The sequence below is a fragment of the Antechinus flavipes genome, chromosome X (genome assembly GCF_016432865.1).
Source record: "Antechinus flavipes isolate AdamAnt ecotype Samford, QLD, Australia chromosome X, AdamAnt_v2, whole genome shotgun sequence".
In the NCBI taxonomy this organism is placed as follows: Eukaryota; Metazoa; Chordata; class Mammalia; order Dasyuromorphia; family Dasyuridae; genus Antechinus; species Antechinus flavipes.
The window spans coordinates 49,580,042-49,603,009 of record NC_067404.1 but is presented as its reverse complement, the minus strand read 5'-3'; the positions used below and the strand labels follow the sequence as shown (position 1 = coordinate 49,603,009).

The window sequence follows — 22,968 nt, the reverse complement described above, 5'->3', positions numbered from 1 at the left end:
TTGTATATATACATACAAATATGTAAATTAGAAATAATTAAACCATAAAGACAATATTTTTTCAGCATGCTTTTGTACTTTCCCTCCCTTCATTTGGCCAATTCTGCTTTTTAAGGAGGTGATTTTAAGCAGTGAAATTTTGCACCCCTTTTACAATTTGGCCAATTCTGTTTTTTTAAAGAGTACATTAGTATTTTTGCGCCTCTTTTACCAAGCAGTTTATTATCTTCTAACAATTTCTGGCATTGCTTGCATTTCTTTTCTTATTTTTTCCTCTACCACACTTATTTGATTTTGAAAATAATTTTTAGCTCTGGGGCAGTTACATGGCACAGTGGATAGAGTACTAGCCCTGAAGTCAGGAGGACCTGAGTTCAGATTTGGCCCCAGACACTTAACCCTTCTTAGTTGTGTGACCCTGGGCAATTGCCTCAGCAAAAAAACAAATAATAATTTTTAGCTCTTCCAGGAATTCTTGTTGAAATTTAATTTTTCCTTTAATGTTTTGCTTGTAGCTGATATGACATCACTGCCTTTCCATATCATCATAGTATCTTTTTATGTTCAGGTTCTTTTTGTTGTTTGCTCATTTTTTCCAGTCTATGTCTTGGCTTTTAACTTGATGTTAAAATGAGTTTGTTTTATGGCATGGGGGTAGAGGGGTACTGTCCTAAACCATGAGTTAAAAAAAAAACCTGAAAACCTGAGTTAAAATCTGGTCCTAGACACTTACTAGCTGGGTAACCATAAGTAAGTCACTTAACACAGTGCCTAGAACACAGCATGCACTTAAATCACAACTTGTTTTCTTCCTTCTTTCCTAATAAATTATCTATCTTAAAATAGATAAAGTAATAGGGAAGGAGAGCAGATTTTAACTGGTGAGATAAAAGTTGGAAGGTGATTTAAAAAACCAACTGTTGTGGAAAGTTTTACATGAAGAAAATAAAAAGGGAAAAAGATAGTATTTTGAAGCCACAATAAAAAAACCAAAAGTTTCTCAGAAGTCCTGAATATGCTTAAAGAAGTACAAGTGGCAAGGAATATAGAGGGACTGGTCATGTTGTGCAGCTAAGGCAATTTATCGATCTAAACTAGAGTTTTTAAAACTTTTTCCATTTGTGACCCCTTTTTGCCTAAGACATTTTAATGAAATCCCACATCCAATCTGAGCTGAGTTGTTTCTGGCAGTTTTCATTGTCATTGCATGGCATGAGGACCTAAGCAATGCAAAGTATATATGTTGTGTGTTCAGAAACAAAGCAGTCAAGTTATACAGTGCAACATGGACAAGTGCTGACAAAAACACCTTGGATTCATTATGCATTTGATTTAAAATTAATTTTTGGTTGTTGCACATTCAGAAATCTTTTACCGTTGCCAATTTTTGTGACTCTCACGTTCCATATGGGGTTAAGACCCACAGCTTATGAAACTTTGATCTAAACACTTTAGTACAAGAATAGACTCTGATGCAATGAAAAGAGGAGATTCTTTTACAAGTTAAGTTATCCAGAATGACCATTCACTCTGAGTTCCCTGGATGTCTGCTCCTTACTTTTCCCTCAATATTTTATTGATACTCAAAAAAAGCAAACTTTGCTGTCATATTACAATGTGCCCCCCACTCCCTTTCAAGAAAGAATAGTTAAGGAAAGTAAAAGAACACTTAGATCATTCTGAACTTATCAGCCACCTCCTATAATCTTCCAATACCCCTCTTTGTAGAAGAGATGATAAGGTACAAAGAAAGACAACATTTTGTACCCTTGACTTTTCAGACTGTATCACATGTGAGATGGATTTGTTTATTTATATATACAAAATTTCAATACTTGGACACATAAAAATTATTTGACTAACACTGCATTCTGAAAAAAAAAACAAAACAACTTTCTCCTTTTTGAAGTAATCACTTTGACAGTTAAAATTTTAATCAATGCATAGTACCTTTTTCTGCAAGTCTCCTGGAAATTGGAATTGGAAAAATTAGATAATTACTACAATTGAACAAGATCCTTAATTTAATTCATTGAATGCTTCTTTCTCCACATTCTAACTTAAATATAATATCAGCCCCCAAAGTAAGTTCTGGAGAATGCCATTTTAGACAGAGAAATTAATTGGGGATGGGGGTGGAGAAAGGCAAAGAGTCAGTGGCTTTTGTGACTTTTCATCCTTAACTACAGAAACGGCAACAGCTTATTTTGTAATGCAATTTTAACCTTGCTAATCTATAAATCATGCAAGGTTCATAAACTAGGTGCTTAGCGAAGATGTTTTTGGAAGCAATGTTAATGACAAGGCGAGAAGTAAATAAAGGTACTTAGTAATAAGGTTCTCACGAAGTGCTAGCTGACTAATATGTGTGGTGAATCTATGGAATCCAGGATGTCTACAGGCTTGTTTTTATTTGTTGTCTTTGTTTGATCATTGCTAATACCATCATACATGTTTCTTCCTCAGAAAAGCCAATGCTGCTAGCCTGTTTATTTGAGCAATCTGTGTCACTTATCACGGCAGTGTCACTAACCTACTGATTGAAACTTAACACCCAAAGTTTTGTCTCTGGTATCAATTTATGGGAAGCACTTTTAAGGAAAGTTTTCATTTGCACCCTGAACTTTATCAGTGGCTTCTCACCCTGTACTACGTACTAGCTAGCAATTTTTTTTTTTTTTTGGTGAGGCAATTGGAGTTAAGTGACATGCCCAGAGTCACACAACTAGTGAATGTTAAGAGTCTGAGGCCAAATTTGAACTCAGGTCCTCTTGAGTCCAGGGCTAGTGTTCTATCTACTTTTGGTAGCTGCCCCTTTATTTAGTGATTACTGACAAAATCATTAAAATCATAAAGGCGGAGATTGGAGAAGGATCTTAGAAGTCATGTAGTCCAATTCTTTCATTTAATAGAGCATGAAAGGGAGGCCCTGAAACAGAAAAAAGATTTATTGAAAGCTTCCCATATAGTGACAGAGCCAAGACTCAAATCCAGGGTCTTGGCTCATCTGTCTTATAGTCTGCAAGCAACTATTATATCAACCTGGTAAGTCTTTTATAGTTCAAATGGCTTTACATACATTGTCATTAATTAAGAACATATGTGATTAATATGAGGGATGCAAGAATAGTTCAACAATAAGAAAATAATCACCATGATTAATAATATTAAAGACCACATGATTATCTCAACAGATGCAGAAAAAGCCTTTTTGACCAAGGACACTTTGACACAAATACTCTACAAATTATTGGTATAAAAGGGACCTTTTTGATATCATAAAGGGTATCCATCTAAATTAAAGTGATTATCAAATATGCAATGAGAATACACTACAATCTTTATCAATAAGTAAAGTAGTGAGGCAAGGATGCTCACTTTTCTCACTATTATCTGACAGAGTTCTAGAATTTCTAGCAACAGTGATATAAGAGAAATAAATTTTTAAAAGAAAGGTAAAAAGGAGAAAGAACAATCCATGTTTATTGGTGATATGATGGGTTCCTTAGAACATCCTAGAGAATTAGCCGAGAAACAAATTTCAGAGCACAATTTCAGGCTACAAAATAAATCCTTAAAAGTCACCAGCATTTTTATATAATAATAATAAAATAGAAAAAGCAATACTAGAAAGGGAAATCCCATTTTAAATAGTTACAAAATGCACAAAATATCTGAGGATCAGAATCCCAAAGCACATAAAAGACTTGCACAGATTCCATTACAACGTGCTTCTTAAAGATATTAAAAAAAAACTTAAATAACTATAGGAATATTCAGTACTCATGACTATGCTATGCCAATATAATAAAAGTGATAATTCTACCAAAAGTAATTTACACTTTTAATTCTATAGCAATCAAATTACCAATGGGGTATTTTACAGAACTTGATGAAAAAATAACAAAATTCATTTAGAAAAACAAAGATCTAAAATATCAAGGGAAAATTATGAAAAGAAGTAGGGACAAAGTGGGAATAGCACTATCAGACCTCAAAATATATTATAAAGCAGCAGTTAACAACACCATCTGGTAGTGATTACGGAACAGAGAGATAGATCAATGGAACAGATTAGACAAAGGATATTCAGAAACAATATAACTCAATAACCCAGTGTTTGATGAAGTAGAAAACATGAATTCCCCAGGAAAAAAATCCCTATCTGATAAAAATCGCTGGGAAAACTATAAAGCAGTCTGGCAGAAATTAGACTTCGGTCAACACTTTATACCAACATCCACAATACATCCTAAATGGATGTACAATCTTAATATTAAAGATTGTATAATAAAAAAAAAAAAGAAAAACAGAGTAAATACCCTTTTTAAATCTATGAGGAGGAGATGTTTCTTAACCAAACAATAAAGGCAATTAAGATAGAGTAAACAGATAATTTGATTACTTGAAACTTAAAAGCTTCTGCATAAATAAAATTAATGCATCTAGGATAAAAAGGGAAACATCTTTGTATCAAATTTTTCTCAAAAGGGTTTAGTATTTAAGATATATAAACAATTAATAAATATATATGTATGTATGTGTGTGTATGACATTCCCCAATAGTTAATTAATAATGAATAGGAACAAACTGTTCTAAAAAGAATTATAAAGTATTCACAACCACATGAAGGAGGACTCCAAATCCCGAATAATAAGAGAGATGAAAATCAAAACAAAGCCAGGGTTTTATCTCATACCTTACAAATTGGAAAAATAACCAAACAATGGCAACTCTCAGTGTAGGGGAAGTTGTAGAAGGATAGGCTGACTGATACAATGATGGCGGTACAATCTTTTTGGAAATTATATTTGTAATTAAACAAATAAATTGTATAAAATGTTTATACCCTTTGAACTAAAGAGTGTTTATCTGGGCTTTCCACTCAAGGAAGACATTGATAAGCATAAAGTCCCTGTATATTACAAAATATGCTACAAAACGTCACATTTTTTTCAAGAAGAGTGGCCAGCAATTATCTCTACTTTCAGTTTAAAGCTCTACCAAACACATTCATTTTCCTTAATATTTAAACAACAAAAACAATAACAAATTTTTTAGTAATTGTCTAATTCTCTAATTATTTTACAAATAGTGATGGATGGCAGAGGTAGAAATCAGGAGCACTGTGCATTCATTAATAATGTAAAAAATCATTTCATTTCAAAAGTTTGGCTTTTTCCTTTAAGAGCTTAAAGGTGGGATTCTTGCTGATCTTCTTGTTAAAGATGAGTAGCAATTTCTCTTCAGATTTATGGTATTTGACAGTCAAGGCACAGTACTATGCTAAAACTTTTTCCCTTAATTTTTTAACTGAGTTTAATTGTCAGGAGCTTGTTTTGTAACAGCTTTGATAATTTCTTTCCAGGTGAATTTCCCTTTTATAGTCATTTCACTCTCTTTAGATTCTACATTAATGCTTTCAGCAGATTTCTTTCCTTTTTTTTTCTTTTTAGAATCAGCTTCTTTTTGTGAGTGCTTCCATTTCCTCTTCTCTTCTCTGCAGGCACTTCCATCTCTTTCTCTGTCATTCTTTCATTGTCATGATTCTTATTTCTCTTCATTTCTGACTCCACTGAACATTCCTTCTTAGCTTTTAAAAAATTTTTTCCCCTTTTTACTGCGTTGCTGATTTTGGCTTTCCTTTTCTTTTGGCATCCACTTCTCCCTGGGCCCTCTTATCCTTTTTGGATTTTGGATCACCTGAATGTTATTGACTTTTCTAACCAGCTTTTTTGCTTTTTCGTGTTCTTCTGTTGCCCTTCCCTGCATTTACTATTGTTCTCTTTTCCCTCCTATTGTCCAACTGGTTTTCACTGACTTCATGGTAGGTTGTCTTGACTTTGTTTTCTGAGTGCTGATTGCCTACTTGGTTTAGAGGTTGTTTCTCTTGTTCTGTTGTATTTGATTCATTCATTCACTTTAGAAAAAAAAATCCCACAAGATATTCCACACCTGTTCTTGAAGACAGTTATAATTTTTTAAACTGTTCTTCATCCAATTTTGAAACTTGGCCTTTTTTTCTGTAATGCTATCAAAACTACTACCTTTTTCTAAAATCTCCTGCAATTTAAAGCTAATACTGTTTTTCTTCATTAATTCATGAACCTTCTGAATCCATTTCTGTGGTTTCAGTTCTTTCTTGGTTTTTATCTCATAACCTTTGTGATAATATTTCTGATCTTCACTGATAAACTTCTCAGGTTTTTGAATTTATCATCCCAGAAATCCTTGCCACAAGAAATGTACTGACATTTGTTGAACATTTCCACATGTTTCTTTACTTGGCCTTTCTTCACTGATTCTCTAAATGCACTGCATGTAAAAAAAATATTTTAGTAGTAATTTACCCTACTCAAAATAGATGGAAAATTCTTGACCTGAATTCTTGTGATCCCGAGGGGAGGGCTACTTGATAAGGAAGTCCTAGCAACTAGTGAAAGTGAGGGCAAGTGACCAGAAGGTAAACTGCTATCCACAATCAATTGGCCAGGAGCCTCTATGCTATCCTCTAGATAACCATTTAAATTGTCTGCACTGAGCAGGTGCACTCCCCAGGGGTAGTGTCAGCCTCTTTCCCTCAGCCTACACAGAATCTCTGAGACTCCCCAGCTTGGTGAGGGTGGTGGGAATAGCCAAGTATGAGAAACAAGAGATGTCCATCAAATGGGGAATGGTTAAACAAACTGTGATACAAGAATGTATTAGCATACTACTACAGTGTAAGAAATGATGATTGTGTTAAATCACAGAAAGATATATATGAATTGAAGCAGAATGAAATAAAAGAGCCAAGAAAATAACATATACATCAATGACAACACTATACATGGAAAGATCAACGGAACATCAAAATTTTAAAGTGAGGGTAATGCGATTGTGAAAAACAAGCCGGAATCAAATGAAGAAATTTAAGAAGACATTCCCAACTCATTTCTTTTTTGGAAGTGGGAAGTCCATAAGATTTACAAAATTCATATGTTTTTGAATTTTTCAATGTTATGATCAATTTTTGTGCTAATTATTTTTCTCTAAAATATTTTTTGATATGACATGACTGTAGGACATAGTGGGGGAAAGATACTTGGAATTATGATGGTGATGTAAGAAACAGAAAAAAACATTAATAAAACTTATAAACATTCTTTCGGGGAAAAAGAACAATATGACATGTGTTTATTTACACAGATATATTTATGAGGGAGCATGCTATCATAATTAAAAGCTGTCCTTGGATCTGGGAAGACCTGAGTTCCAGTCCCAATTTTTACACAAACTGGCTGTATTTGTATATGAGTAAGTCATGTAACCAACTTGGAAGTTCACTATACCAATAGAAACACAGGTCTAGTACCTATTCCTATCTCATGTATGTATGTATGTGTATGTGTGTGTGTGTGTGTATACACACACACACACATACACATACATACACACACACATACATATAAAACAGTGTATATTAGGCTGTGGAGATAAGTAGATGTCAAAAGCCTTTATATATCTAAAATACCATTATAAATTGATATTTAGTACATTTTTAAAATATAGAAAACTAAAGCTAAAGACTGAAACTTTTTGAGATGAGGATCATTCACTTGTGGACTTCACCTTTCCAGTAACACAACTAACTGTAATAAAGTTAGACAATACTTTGGAAGAAACTAGGCATTGATCCATACCTAACACCACATACCAAGGTAAAGTCAAAATGGGTCCCTGATTTAGACATAAAGAGTGATATTACAAGCAAATGAGAAGAACATAGGATAGTTTACCTTTCAGATTTGTTGAAAAGGAAAAAAAAATGTGACCAAAGAAGAACTAGAACTCTTTACTGAACACCAAATAGATAATTTTGATTATATTAAGTTAAAAAGGTTTTGTACAAACAAAATTAATGCAGACAAAAATCAAAAGGGAAACAATAAACTGGGAAATCATTTTTTACATTTAAAGGTTCTGATAAAGGCTTCATTTCTAAAACATATAGAGAATTGACTGGAATTTATAAGAATTCAAGCCATTCTCCAATTGATAATTGGTCAAAGGATATAAACAGATAATTTTCAGATGAAGAAATTAAAACCATTTCTAATCATATGAGAAGGTACTTTAAATCACTATTGATCAGAGAAATGCAAATTAAGACAACTCTGAGACACCACTATATACCTCTCAAATTGGCTAAGATGACAGGAAAAGATAATGATGAATGTTAGAAGGGATGTGGGAAAACTGGGACACTAATACATTGTTGGTGGTGTTGTGAATGGACCAGCCATTCTGAAGAGCAATTAGGAACTATGATCAAAAAACTGTGCATATCCCTTGATATAGCAGTGTTTCTATTGAGCTTATATGCCAAATAGATCTAAAAGGAAGGAAAGGGACCCATATGTGCAAAAAATGTTTGTGGCAGCCCTTTTTGTAGGGGCAAGGAACTGGAAACAGTGGATGCCCATCAATTAGAGAATGGCTGAATAAGTTATGGTATATGAATGTTATGGAATATTATTGTTCTATAAGAAATGATCAGGAGGATGATTTTAGAAAGGTCTGGAGAGACTTACAACAACTAATGCTAAGTGAAATGAGCAGAACCAGAAGATCATTATATATGGCAACATCACTATTATATGATGATCAATTCTAATGACCGTGACTTTTTCCAACAATGAGATGATTGGTACCAGTTCCAATCATCTTGTGACAAAGAGAGCCATCCACACCCAGAGATAGGATTGGAGGAACTGAATATGGATCACAATATAACACTCTCACTCTTTTTGTTGTTGATCACTTGCATTTTGTTTTCTTACTCATTTACTTTTCTTTTCGATCTGATTTTTCTTCTGCAACAAGAGAATTATATAAATATGTTTACACATACTGGATTTAACATATATTTTATTTTAATTTAATTTAATTTTTATTAAAGCTTTTTATTTACAAAGCATATGCATGGGTAATTTTGTCCATCATTGACTCTTGCAAAACCTTTTGTTCCAAATTTCCCCCTCCTTTCCTCCACCCTCTCCCTAGCATGTTAAATATGTTGAAATACATGTTAAATCCAATATATGTATACATATTTATTCAGTTATCTTGCTGCACAAGAAAAATCAGATCAAGAAGGAAAAAAAGAAAAAGTTCAAGCAAGCAACAACAGAGAGAGTGAGAATGCTATGCTGTGTTCCACACTCTGTTTCTATGGTTCTCTCTGTGGGTGCAGATGGCTCTCTTCATCAGTGCATAAATGGAACTGGCTTGAATCATCTCAATGTTAAAGAGAGCCACATCCATTAGAATTGTCATAGAGACTTGTTGCCATGTATAATGATATCCTGGTTCTGCTGATTTCACTTAGCATCAGTTCATGTAGGTCTCTCCAAGCCTCTCTGAAATCATCCTGCTGGTTGTTTCTTACAGAACAATAGTATTCCATAGCATTTATATACCATAATTTATTCAGCCATTCTCCAATTGATGGATATCCATTCAGTTTCTGGCCACTATAAAGAGGGCTGCCACAAACATTTTGCACATATGGGTCCCTTTCCCTCCTTTAAGATCTCTTTGGGATATAATCCCAGTAGAAACACTGCTGGATCAAAGGGTATGCACATGAGCATAGGTAGGAGTCCTTATTTTTTCAAATAGTTTATATAATATTGGAGTTAATTGTTCTTTAAATATTTGGTAGAATTCATATGTCAATATAAAGTAATTATTAAATAAAAATTAAAAAAAAAAGAAAGACTAGAAAAGAAAAAAAAAAGAATTCATATGTAAATCCATCTGGTCGTGGGGATTTTTTCTTAGGGAGTTGATTAATAACTTGTTCTATTTCTTTTTCTAAAATGGGACTATTTAAGTAACTTATTTCCTCTTCTGTTAATCTGGGCAATCTATATTTTTGTAGGTATTTCTCCATTTCACTTAGGTTGTCAAATTTATTGGCATAAAGTTGGGCAAAGTAACTCCTAATTATTACTCTAACTTCCTCTTCATTGGTGGATAGTTCTCCCTTTTCATTTTTAAGACTAACAATTTTATTTTCCTCTTTCCTTTTTCTAATCAAATTACCAAGATTTTATTTTATTTTGTTGTTTTTTTTCCATAAAACCAATTCTTAGTTTTATTTATTAATTCAATAGTTTTTTAGTTTCAATTTTATTAATCTCTCCATTTTTTTTTTTTTTTAGAATTTCAAGATTGGTATTTGATTGGGGGTTTTCCATTGTTCTTTTTCTAGCTTTTTTAGTTGCAAGCCCAATTCATTGATCTTCTGTTTCTCTGTTTTATGCAAATAGGTATCTAGAGATATAAAATTTCTCCTTATTACCTCTTTGGCTGCATACCACAAATGTTGGTATGTTGTCTTATTATTGTCTTCTCTTGGGTGAAATTATTGTGTCTATGATTTGCTGTTTCACCCATTCATTCTTTTTTTTTTTTAATTTTTTATTTAATAATTACTTTATATTGACACTCGTTTCTGTTCCGATTTTTTTTCCCCTCCCTCCCTCCACCCCCTCCCCTAGATGGCAAGCAGTCCTTTATATGTTGGATATGTTGCAGTATATCCTAGATACAATATATGTTTGCAGAACCGAACAGTTCTCTTGTTGCTTAGGGAGAATTGGATTCAGAAGGTATAAATAACCCGGGAAGAAAAACAAAAATGCAGATAGTTTACATTCGTTTCCCAGTGTTCTTTCTTTGGGTGTAGCTGCTTTTGTCCATCATTTACCAATTGAAACTCAGGTCTCTTTGTCAAAGAAATCCACTTCCATCAAAATATGTCCTCATACAACATCATTGTCGAAGTGTATAATGATCTCCTGGTTCTGCTCATTTCACTTAGCATCAGTTCATGTAAGTCTCGCCAGTCCTCTCTGTATTCATCCTGCTGGTCATTTCTTACAGAACAATAATATTCCATAACATTCATATACCACAATTTACCCAGCCATTCTCCAATTGATGGGCATCCATTCATTTTCCAGTTTCTAGCCACTACAAACAGGGCTGCTACAAACATTTTGGCACATACAGGTCCCTTTCCCTTCTTTAGTATTTCTTTGGGATATAAGCCCAATAGAAACACTGCTGGATCAAAGGGTATGCACAATTTGATAATTTTTTGGGCATAATTCCAGATTGCTCTCCAGAATGGTTGGATTCGTTCACAACTCCACCAACAATGCATTAGTGTCCCAGTTTTCCCGCATCCCCTCCAACATTCATCATTATTTTTTCCTGTCATCTTAGCCAATCTGACAGGTGTGTAGTGGTATCTCAGAGTTGTCTTAATTTGCATTTCTCTGATCAATAATGATTTGGAACACTCTTTCATATGAGTGGTAATAGTTTCAATCTCATCCTCTGAAAATTGTCTGTTCATATCCTTTGACCATTTATCAATTGGAGAATGGCTTGATTTCTTATAAATTTGAGTCAGTTCTCTATATATTTTGGAAATGAGGCCTTTATCAGAACCTTTAACTGTGAAAATGTTTTCCCAGTTTGTTGCTTCCCTTCTAATCTTGTTTGCATTAGTTTTATTTGTACAAAGGCTTTTTAATTTGATGTAATCGAAATTTGCTATTCTGTGATCAGTAATGGTCTCTAGTTCATCTTTGGTCACAAATTTCTTTCTCCTCCACAAGTCTGAGAGATAAACTATTCTATGTTCCTCTGATTTATTTATTTATTTATTTATTTAAAATTTTTTATTTAATAATTACATTAAATTGACACTCGTTTCTGTTCCGATTTTTTTTCCCCTCCCTCCCTCCACCCCCTCCCCTAGATGGCAAGCAGTCCTTTATATGTTGGATATGTTGCAGTATATCCTAGATACAATATATGTTTGCAGAACCGAACAGTTCTCTTGTTGCGTAGGGAGAATTGGATTCAGAAGGTATAAATAATCCGGGAAGAAAAACAAAAATGCAGATAGTTTACAGTCGTTTCCCAGTGTTCTTTCTTTGGGTGTAGCTGCTTCTGTCCATCATTTATCAATTGAAACTCAGGTCTCTTTGTCAAAGAAATCCACTTCCATCAAAATATGTCCTCATACAATATCGTTGTCGAAGTGTATAATGATCTCCTGGTTCTGCTCATTTCACTTAGCATCAGCTCATGTAAGTCTCGCCAGTCCGCTCTGTATTCATCCTGCTGGTCATTTCTTACAGAACAATAATATTCCATAACATTCATATACCACAATTTACCCAGCCATTCTCCAATTGATGGGCATCCATTCATTTTCCAGTTTCTAGCCACTACAAACAGGGCTGCTACAAACATTTTGGCACATACAGGTCCCTTTCCCTTCTTTAGTATTTCTTTGGGATATAAGCCCAATAGAAACACTGCTGGATCAAAGGGTATGCACAATTTGATAATTTTTTGGGCATAATTCCAGATTGCTCTCCAGAATGGTTGGATTCGTTCACAACTCCACCAACAATGCATTAGTGTCCCAGTTTTCCCGCATCCCCTCCAACATTCATCATTATTTTTTCCTGTCATCTTAGCCAATCTGACAGGTGTGTAGTGGTATCTCAGAGTTGTCTTAATTTGCATTTCTCTGATCAATAATGATTTGGAACACTCTTTCATATGAGTGGTAATAGTTTCAATCTCATCCTCTGAAAATTGTCTGTTCATATCCTTTGACCATTTATCAATTGGAGAATGGCTTGATTTCTTATAAATTTGAGTCAGTTCTCTATATATTTTGGAAATGAGGCCTTTATCAGAACCTTTAACTGTGAAAATGTTTTCCCAGTTTGTTGCTTCCCTTCTAATCTTGTTTGCATTAGTTTTATTTGTACAAAGGCTTTTTAATTTGATGTAATCGAAATTTGCTATTCTGTGATCAGTAATGGTCTCTAGTTCATTTTTGGTCACAAATTTCTTTCTCCTCCACAAGTCTGAGAGATAAACTATTCTATGTTCCTCTAATTTATTTATAATCTCGTTCTTTATGCCTAGGTCATAGACCCATTTTGATCTTATCTTGGTATATGGTGTTAAGTGTGGGTCCATGCCTAATTTCTGCCATACTAATTTCCAATTATCCCAGCAGTTTTTATCAAATAATGAATTCTTTTCCCAGAAGTTAGGGGCTTTGGGTTTGTCAAACACTAGATTGCTATAATTGACTATTCTGTCTTGTGAGCCTAGCCTTTTCCACTGATCCACTAATCTATTTCTTAGCCAATACCAAATGGTTTTGGTGACTGCTGCTTTATAATATAATTTTAGATCAGGTACAGCTAGGCCACCTTCATTTGATTTTTTTTTCATTAATTCCCTTGAGATTCTCGACTTTTTATTGTTCCATATGAATTTTGTTGTTATTTTTTCTAGATCAATAAAATATTTTCTTGGAAGTCTGATTGGTATAGCACTAAATAAATAGATTAGTTTAGGGAGTATTGTCATCTTTATTATGTTCGCTCGGCCGATCCAAGAGCACTTAATATTTTTCCAATTATTTAAGTCTGACTTTATTTGTGTGGAGACTTTTTTATAATTTTGCTCATATAATTCCTGACTTTCCTTTGGTAGATAGATTCCCAAATATTTTATGATATCAACAGTTATTCTGAATGGAATTTCTCTTTGTATCTCTTGCTGTTGGGTTTTGTTGGTGATGTATAAAAATGCTGAGGATTTATGGGGATTTATTTTGTAGCCAGCTACTTTGCTAAAATTATGAATTATTTCCAATAGCTTTTTGGTAGAATCTCTGGGGTTCTCTAGGTATACCATCATATCATCTGCAAAGAGTGATTCCTCATTGCCTACTCTAATTCCTTTAATATCTTTCTCGACTCTAATTGCCGAGGCTAGTGTTTCTAATACGATATTAAATAATAATGGTGATAGTGGGCAACCTTGCTTCACTCCAGATCTTACTGGGAAAGGTTCCAGTTTTTCCCCATTGCATATGATGCTTACTGATGGTTTTAAATATATGCTCCTGACTATTTTAAGGAAAAGTCCATTTATTCCTATGCTCTCAAGTGTTTTTATTAGGAATGGATGTTGGATTTTATCAAATGCTTTTTCTGCATCTATTGAGATGATCATGTGGTTTTTGTTTGTTTGGTTATTGATATAGTCAATTATGCTAATAGTTTTCCTAATATTGAACCAGCCCTGCATTCCTGGTATAAATCCTACTTGGTCATAGTGTATTATCCTAGTGACAATTTTCTGTAATCTTTTTGCTAATATTTTATTTAAGATTTTAGCATCAATATTCATTAGGGAGATTGGTCTATAATTTTCTTTCTCTGTTTTCAGCCTACCTGGTTTAGGTATCAGTACCATATCTGTGTCATAAAAGGAGTTTGGTAGGACTCCTTCAATCCCTATTTTTTCAAATAGTTTATATAACATTGGAGTTAATTGTTCTTTAAATGTTTGGTAGAATTCACATGTAAATCCATCTGGTCCTGGGGATTTTTTCTTAGGGAGTTGATTGATAGTTTGTTCTATTTCTTTTTCTGAGATGGGACTGTTTAGGATATTTACTTCTTCCTCTGTTAGTTTGGGCAAGCTGTATTTTTGGAGGTATTTTTCTATTTCATTTGAGTTGTCGAATTTATTGGCATAAAGTTGGGCAAAGTAACTCCTAATTATTGCTCTAATTTCCTCTTCGTTAGTGGTGAGTTCTCCCTTTTCATTTTTAAGACTAACAATTTGATTTTCCTCTTTCCTTTTTTTAATCAGATTTACTAAGGGTTTGTCTATTTTGTTGGTTTTTTCATAGAACCAACTCTTAGTTTTATTAATCAATTCAATAGTTTTTTTACTTTCAATTTTATTGATCTCACCTTTTACTTTTAGAATTTCAAGTTTAGTGTTTGACTGGGGGTTTTTAATTTGTTCCTTTTCTAGCATTTTTAATTGCAAACCCAATTCATTGACCTTCTCTTTCTCTATTTTATACAAATAGGCCTCTAGAGATATGAAATTTCCCCTTATTACCGCTTTGGCTGCATCCCATACATTTTGGTATGATGTCTCATTATTATCGTTTTCTTGGGTGAAGTTATTATGTCTATGATTTGCTGTTTCACCCAATCATTCTTTAGTATGAGATTATTTAGTTTCCAATTATTTTTTGGTCTGCTTCCCCCTGCTTTTTTGTTGAATGTAATTTTCATTGCATCGTGGTCTGAAAAGGATGCATTTACTATTTCTGCCTTACTACATTTGAGTTTGAGGTGTTTATGTCCTAATATATGGTCAATTTTTGTATAGGTTCCATGAACTGCTGAAAAGAAAGTGTATTCCTTTCTGTCTCCATTACATTTTCTCCAGAGATCTATCATATCTAACTTTTCTAGTATTCTATTTACCTCTTTGACTTCTTTCTTATTTATTTTGTGGTTTGATTTATCTAATTCTGAGAGTGCAAGGTTAAGATCTCCCACTATTATAGTTTTACTGTCTATTTCTTCTTGCAGCTCTCTTAGTTTCTCTTTTAAGAATTTAGATGCTACCCCACTTGGTGCATATATGTTTAACATAGATAGTGCTTCATTATCCATGCTACCCTTTAGCAAGATATAGTGTCCTTCCTTATCTCTTTTAATTAGGTCAATTTTTGCTTTAGCTTGATCTGAGATCAGGATGGCTACCCCTGCTTTTTTGACTTCACCTGAAGCATAGTAGATTTTGCTCCAACCTTTTACCTTTAACCTGCATGTATCTCCCCGCTTCAGGTGTGTTTCCTGTAAACAACATATTGTAGGATTCTGGCTTTTAATCCATTCTGCTAACCGCTTCCTCTTTATGGGGGAGTTTACCCCGTTCACATTTATGGTTAGAATGACCAATTCTGTATTACTTGCCATCTTGTTAACCCCGGTTTATGCTTTCCTCCCTTCTTTCCCCTTTCCCCCCTTTCCAGTATTAAGCTTGTGAACACCCCTTGCTTCTCACAGCCCTCCCTTTTTAGTATCCCTCCCCCCGCCTTAGAGTTCCTCCCCCTATCTTACCCCTTTCCCTCCCAGTTCCCGTATTCCCTTCCCCTTAGCTTATTCCTTCCCTTTTCACTTTTCCCTTCTCACTTTTCAATGAGGTGGGAGAAGTTTCACCATAGATTGAATATGTCTTAAGATTTTTCACTTAAAGCCAATTCTGAAGGCAGTAAGATACCCACTATATTCATCCCCCTCCATTCTTTCTCTCAGATATAATAGGTTTCCTTTGCCTCTTCATGAGATGTACTACCCCCACTTTACCCTTTTTCTGGTACAATGTCCTTTCCACATCAATTTCTAGAACAAGGTATACATGTATTCTTTATACATCTTTATATCAGAAATATAGTTCCCAAGATTAATCTTTACCTTTTTAGATTTCTCTTGAGTTCTATATTTGTAGATCAAACTTTTTGTTAAGTTCTGGTTTTTTCATCAGAAATAGATGAAATTCGCTTACTTCGTTGAATGTCCATCTTCTTCCCTGGAAAAAGATGCTCATTCTCGCTGGGTAAGTTATTTTTGGTTGCATACCAAGTTCCTTAGCCTTTCGGAATATCATATTCCAGGCCCTTCGATCTTTTAATGTGGATGCTGCCAGATCCTGGGTGATCCTTACTGTGGCTCCTTGATACTTGAATTGGGTTTTTCTAGCCGCTTGCAATATTTTTTCCTTCGTCTGAGGGTTCTGGCATTTGGCCACTATATTCCTTGGTGTTTTGATTTTAGGATCCCTTTCAGTGGGTGATCAATGAATCCTTTCAATGTTTATTTTTTCCTCTGTTCCTATGACTTCTGGGCTGTTCTCTTTGATAATTTCCTGGAAAATAGTGTCCAGGCTCTTTTTTTCATCATGTTTTTCTGGGAGTCCAATGATTCTCAGATTGTCTCTCCTGGATCTGTTTTCCAGGTCTGTTGTCTTCCCCAGAAGGTATTTCACATTTTTCTCCATTGTTTGATTTTTTTGGATTTGCTTGACTGATTCTTCTTGTCTCCTTGAGTCATTCAATTCCACTTGTTCAATTCTGATTTTCAGTGAAGTATTCTCTTCACTCACTTTTTTAAAATCTTTTTCTAATTGTCCAATTGAGTTCTTTTGTTCTGTGGAATTTTTTTCCATTTCGCCAATTTTGTTTTTTAGAGAGCTGTTTTCTGTTTCCAGTTCACTAATCCTGTTTTTCAAGGATTTTACTTCTTTATCCACTCTCTCTTTAACTGACTTCTCCAGGCTCTTTTGCCAAGCCTCCCTCTCCTTTTCCCATTTTTCTTCTAGCTCCCTTGTGAGAGCCTTTTTAATCACTTCTATGAGGTTGATCTGTGCTGAGGAACAGATGATCTCCTCCTTTGGGGATTCACCTGGGGACTGCCTGTTTTTAGTCTCTTCAGGATTTAGAGTCTGCTCTCTATCTGTATAGAAGCTGTCAAGGGTTAAAGTCCTCTTCAGCTTCTTGCTCATTCTGTCTAATAATCAAAGACAAACTACCAAAGAAAAACAGAAAAAACTGGAGTCTTTCTTTGGGGGGGGGGGGCTGGGTGTGTTATCGAGCTTCCTCTACAGACTGCAGGGGGCAGCAGTGAGGCACTAGCAGGACTGTGTTGCGCCTGCGCTCTGAGATCCCAAAGCGTGCTGAGTCACTGTGGGGGGGGGGGAAAGGGGGGGCGGCCAGGTCCTGAGAGACTCCAGCTGTTTGGGGTTGTATTCTTCATCCCTGGTGTTTTTAGCTTCTCTGCTGGGCTGCTGACTTGCTGCCGGAGCAAAGTATCCTAACCTGTAGCAAAGCTCTCCCCGCAGAGATGGCTGCGATCACTCCCCACCCCCTCTCCAGTCTGCTCCCGTGCTCTCACTGCCGCTGCCTGCCGCCTGCGCCCGATCTAAAACCGCCCCAGCCCTCCAGTAAAGACAGACCTTTCTTGGCGGATCTCAAGGATGGCTTCTCTTGGTAACTATATGTGGGTTTTTTTCAGTCAAGCATTGATTCAGAGACTTGTAATGAAGTGGATAGTGAGAGAAAGCGTGGAGCTTATGCAGCTGTGAGCCTCCTCTCTGCCATCTTAACCGGAAGTCCCCGGAATATGAATTTCCAGAAGAATATTGAGAATAAGAAAAAATATCAAATAAAACAGCATAATTTTTCAGGCAAAAGGATGTTCAAACTTTCCTGATTAAAAAAACAGAGATGAACAAAAAATTGGATTTTCAAATGTAAGACTCAACGGAAGCATGAAAAGGTAGACAGGAAAGAAAGAAAAAATAAAAACTTGGTATCCAATAAGATTAAATTTTCTACATTCCTACATAGGAAGATGATACCTATAAAAAATCCCCTTCTCCATTTTAAAGCATCTTCTATGTAACTGTAAAATACTTTCCCCACTAATAAGGAAATTTAATCATTTGATTTCCTTCACAGTGAATTTCAGTAGCTTCCTATTAGTCTTTAGGATTAGAAAAAAACAAACTAAAAAGAAACCAACAATTTTTTTCTATCTAACATCATCTGGTTCTATACTGCATCAAAGAAATCTGTTTTCTATCTTCCTAATTGTATCACTAATTCATTTATCAGAGTGGCTTTTCTAAACCTTTTCATCTTTCCTCAAACTTGTATGGATCCCTTGCCCTCTACTCTTTCAGTTGAGAACTCTGCCTTATATTTTACTGAAAAAATGAGGCTTTTCACTTAAATCATCTTCTACTTTCCTTTTTGTCTTATATTATCTAGATCCTTTCTAATACTACTTCTTCCTTTCACTCTTGTTTCACATATTAAAGTACCCTTTCTTCTCTGTGGTCCCATCCATTCCATCCTTTGTAGCAGACTGAAGATCAAGGAGAAAGTAGAGATGAAAGAAGAAGCAATTTCTCCTTCTCAACTGGTTGCTTCCCTACTGCCAATGAACATACCCCATGTCTCATCCATCCTCAAAAAAACCCTCTCTGGATCCATTCATCTGTATTAGCTATTATCCCATATTGTTCCTTGCTTTTGTGGCTAAACTCCTTAAGAAGGCTGTCTATAATGGGGGCTCCACTTATTTTCTTCTTACTCTCTTCTTAATTTTCTATATCTTGACTAGCCATCTCATCATTTACCCCCAAATTTGCTTTCTCCAAAGATCTTAATGATGACCTTTTATTGATCCCAATTCTTTTCTTAAACTCTGCAGCTTTTGACATCATCAACCACCCTCTTTTTCTTGATACTCTCTTTTCTTAAGCAGCGTTTTCAGGACACTACTTGTCCTACTTCTCTTATGTCTGCACTTCCTCAGTCTCTGTTGTTCAATCTTCAGCAGTTGAAAGAAGCATCTTGTTCCCAGAATAGCAAGGAGGGTAGGGTCACTGAATGATAGAGTACCTAAAGAAGTAAGGTATAAGAAGACTGGAAAGCTCTGTGTGTGTGTGTATGTGTATGTGTATGTATGTATGTGTATATATATATATATATATATATATATATATATATATATATACACACACACATACATATACACACATATACATACATACATTTGTGTGTGTGTGTGTGTGTGTGTGTGTGTGTGTTGTGTGTGTTGGAAGTTGTAAAGTTTATTGAGTAGGATAGTGACATGGTCATACTTCCATTTTAGGATGACCACTTTGATAGCTGAAGAGAGAATAGATTGTAGTATGGAGAGACTTGTGCCAGGAAAAACAACTATCCAATTTTAAGTCTAGGCAAGAGGTCTTGAGGTCCTGTACAAGGGTAGTGACAGTATCAAAGGGAAGAAGGGAGTATGGATAATAAATGTTGCAAAGTCAGCATCAAGAATAGGCATTGGAATATAGGAGGGGTGATGGTGTGAGTTGTGAGTCTGGTTGACTGGAAGGATGGTGCTACTGAGCATTAATTTATAAATTAGAAAAAGTTATGTTTGGGGATTTGTTGAGTTTAAGATTATTTATAGAATATTCAATTCAAGTTGTATAATAGGCAGTTAGAGATAAGAGCCAGGGTCAGAAATTTAAAAATCAAATGACTAACATTGAGGAATTTTTTTTTAAAGTAAAATAAAAACCATCCAAGAAAAACAAGATTATGAAAAAAAAGTTAGCCAACTAGAAAAGGACATACACATTCTCAAAGATGAAAATAACTCTGAAAATTAGAATTGGGAAAGAAGAAGCTAGTGAAGCTGTAAGAGACGAAGAAATAACAAAACATATTATAGCAAATGAAAAATTAGAACAGAATATAAAACACCATATAAGAAAAACAAGAGATCTGGAGAAGAAATCAAGAAGAGAAAATATAAGAATAATTGGTCTGCCTGAAAGTTGTAACCACAAAGAGAACCTTGACACAATAATGCAATAAATAATCCAAGAAAATTAGCCTGGAGTGATAGAACATGGGAAGAAAAAAAAAATCCATCAATCATCAGTTCTAAAATGCTATTTTAAAGGGTGTTCCTAGGAGTTCCAAGAAGTCATTCTTTTATTTCTGCATTTTGAAAGAGATGTGCAGAGCCTGCATAAAATCCAGAGAATAGCAACATGCATTAATTTATTAAGCAACTAAGAATTTATGTGCAAAGTGTTGTGACTATGATAAAAGGGATAGGAATCAAGTTCTATATTGAAGAAATTGAGGAAGTAGAAGAATTTACCTAGAATAGTTAAATGATTCTCATGAAAAGTATTCTAACCAATTATTCTGTCTATGGAGAGGGGAAATTAGATTAATTAGGAGGGGGTATAGTTTGATTTGAACACAAGGGAAAAATCTTCTAAACCACAGGGTGTTAGATTGAAAGAGAAGATTTAAAGAAAGAAATCTGTAATTACATATCCAGTAAGCTTGACTCATTCTCACCTTACTGAAGGTAACCTTACCTTATCAAATCATTAACCTCCTTCCAGATCTCAGTTGCAGACTGTGCCAAATAATATGCTGCTATATGATTGTGAGTTATCAATTAATATGCATTTATTAATCTTATGCTAAGTATCAAGCATTTTACACGGTATCATGAGGTGTGAAAATATGAATAAGACATTGTTTCTGCCTTCAAGGAGACAATAAGCTCAATAGGCAAAACATGCACATATAATGATCCTAACCCAAGAACCCCTGGTACAGAAAGTCAGGGGTGAGATCTTAAACATGACTGTTATGACATATCACATGTTTAGTAGTAAGTGGTATTTAACAGCTTCAGATGCTACTGTTGTTGTGAAAAGAAAGTGGCCAGGAAATATTCAACTAAGCAATTCAATCTTTGTGAGTCTTTGTGCTGAGAGAGGGGTAAAGATATGGTAAGTTCTTGAAGGAGGGACAAAAACACAAGAAAGCTAGAGGGCACCAAGAGATAGCCTCCCAGAAATTATAGAGGGAACATTTCACAGAGAAGGTAACACTGGAGCTTGGTCTAGAAGGATAACTAAGTTTTTATGAAGTGGCCAATGGAAGAAAGTTTTCCAAGTGAATGGCACAAGATGAACAAGAAACAAGATTGGTAGATCACAGGAAATATGCAAGTAATGATGAATAGTCCAATTGTAAAGGACCTTAGTAAGGTTAAGTAGTACCTTACTAAGTAAAGGGGCTATTGTATAAAATAGATAAATTTTGATCACTTTAATACCATTTTCCCTCTAATAGATAATCTGTCAAGTTCAGTACAACTATGTTAAAACGAGGCTAGAAATAAAGGATAATCTTACTACAATTTGATAATCCTGTATTTATAGTACATTAAATAACACTTATTCTGAATATTTTTTCAGGTGGAATAAGTGTTTACCAGTTCAGTTAATTTAAATATTCTGAAACGTAATAATTTCCAAATCATTAATTATCTTTCAGTGATCACTTAATGACTGTTCAAAACAAAAAATCCTGGGAAGAAATACAGTGTAGCAGAAGGAATACCAGATGGAAAGTCTAGAGATATGAATTCAAGTCCAAGTCTTTAACTGAAGCTGTGACCTTGGACAAGTCCCTTCTTTATAGGCCTTATTTTCTTCATCTGTGAAATAAGAACTCACATTTAAATAGCATCTTAAGATTTGAAAACAACTGTATACATATTGCTTTATATGATCTTTTGTAAGAGCCATTAAGTTAGAGGCTAATATCATTTCCATTTGACAGAGAAACTGAGTTGGAGAAAGACTGACTATGCTAACTCAACTGATCAGTGTCTAAGGAAGGACACAAAACCAAATTTTACTGACTCTCAGTCCAACAGCCTTCCTCACTGCCTCTGAAAGGGTTGAATTACGTGACTTCTAAGGACTCTTTCAACTCTGATGTATTCTTCAGTAAAATAAAGTATTTTCAAAGTAATATGCAAATGAATGAGTCAGAGGTACAGAAAATGGATAAAATCACCATTATCATAGTTTTAAGAAACTGCGCTCTACTGAAAGTTGCTTTCTGATTTACGTGGAAAGGGTAAATACAGACTAAGAATGATGAATGGCCTCAAGCTAGATGCCAAGAACAATTCTGAAGTACCAACTCTATTTCACACAGAATCCGTGTTTAGCAGATCAGTTAACATGAAATGTGGGGCCACACAAGTGTACAGCATTACATGCCTGCCAGGAACAGGAGGCTAAAAGGTGTCACTAGAATGGGAAAAAAAAAAAAAAACTTCATGGCTTTAACCCAAGGGCCCAGGAAAATGTCTTTCACATTACAATGCCCTGAATAAATTTTTATTGAGCTGAAGGAAAAACACATCCTTACAAATGAAGCGTGCGATCTACACAGACCTTCAACACTTTTGAGAAGAGCACCTAGGAAATTTCATGAAAAAATTGCAGAATTTTTTTTTTTTGGTCTGTTCAACTAATACTCTTTAATTTTTTAGAACATCATTGTTACTTGCCAATAAATCCTCTCTCCCTTCAAATATAACTCTTCTTCTCCTTCTTCTTCTTCTTCTTTTTGCTGAGGCAATGGAGGTTAAGTGACTTGC

The 22,968-nt window shown here is 34.7% G+C and overlaps 1 pseudogene; it reads right to left on the bottom strand.

Annotated features, from left to right (window-relative positions):
- Positions 1 to 5,154: 5,154 nt before the first annotated feature.
- Positions 5,155 to 6,327, bottom strand: LOC127542539 (cell growth-regulating nucleolar protein-like; annotated as a pseudogene).
- Between the last annotated feature and the right edge of the window lie 16,641 nt (positions 6,328 to 22,968).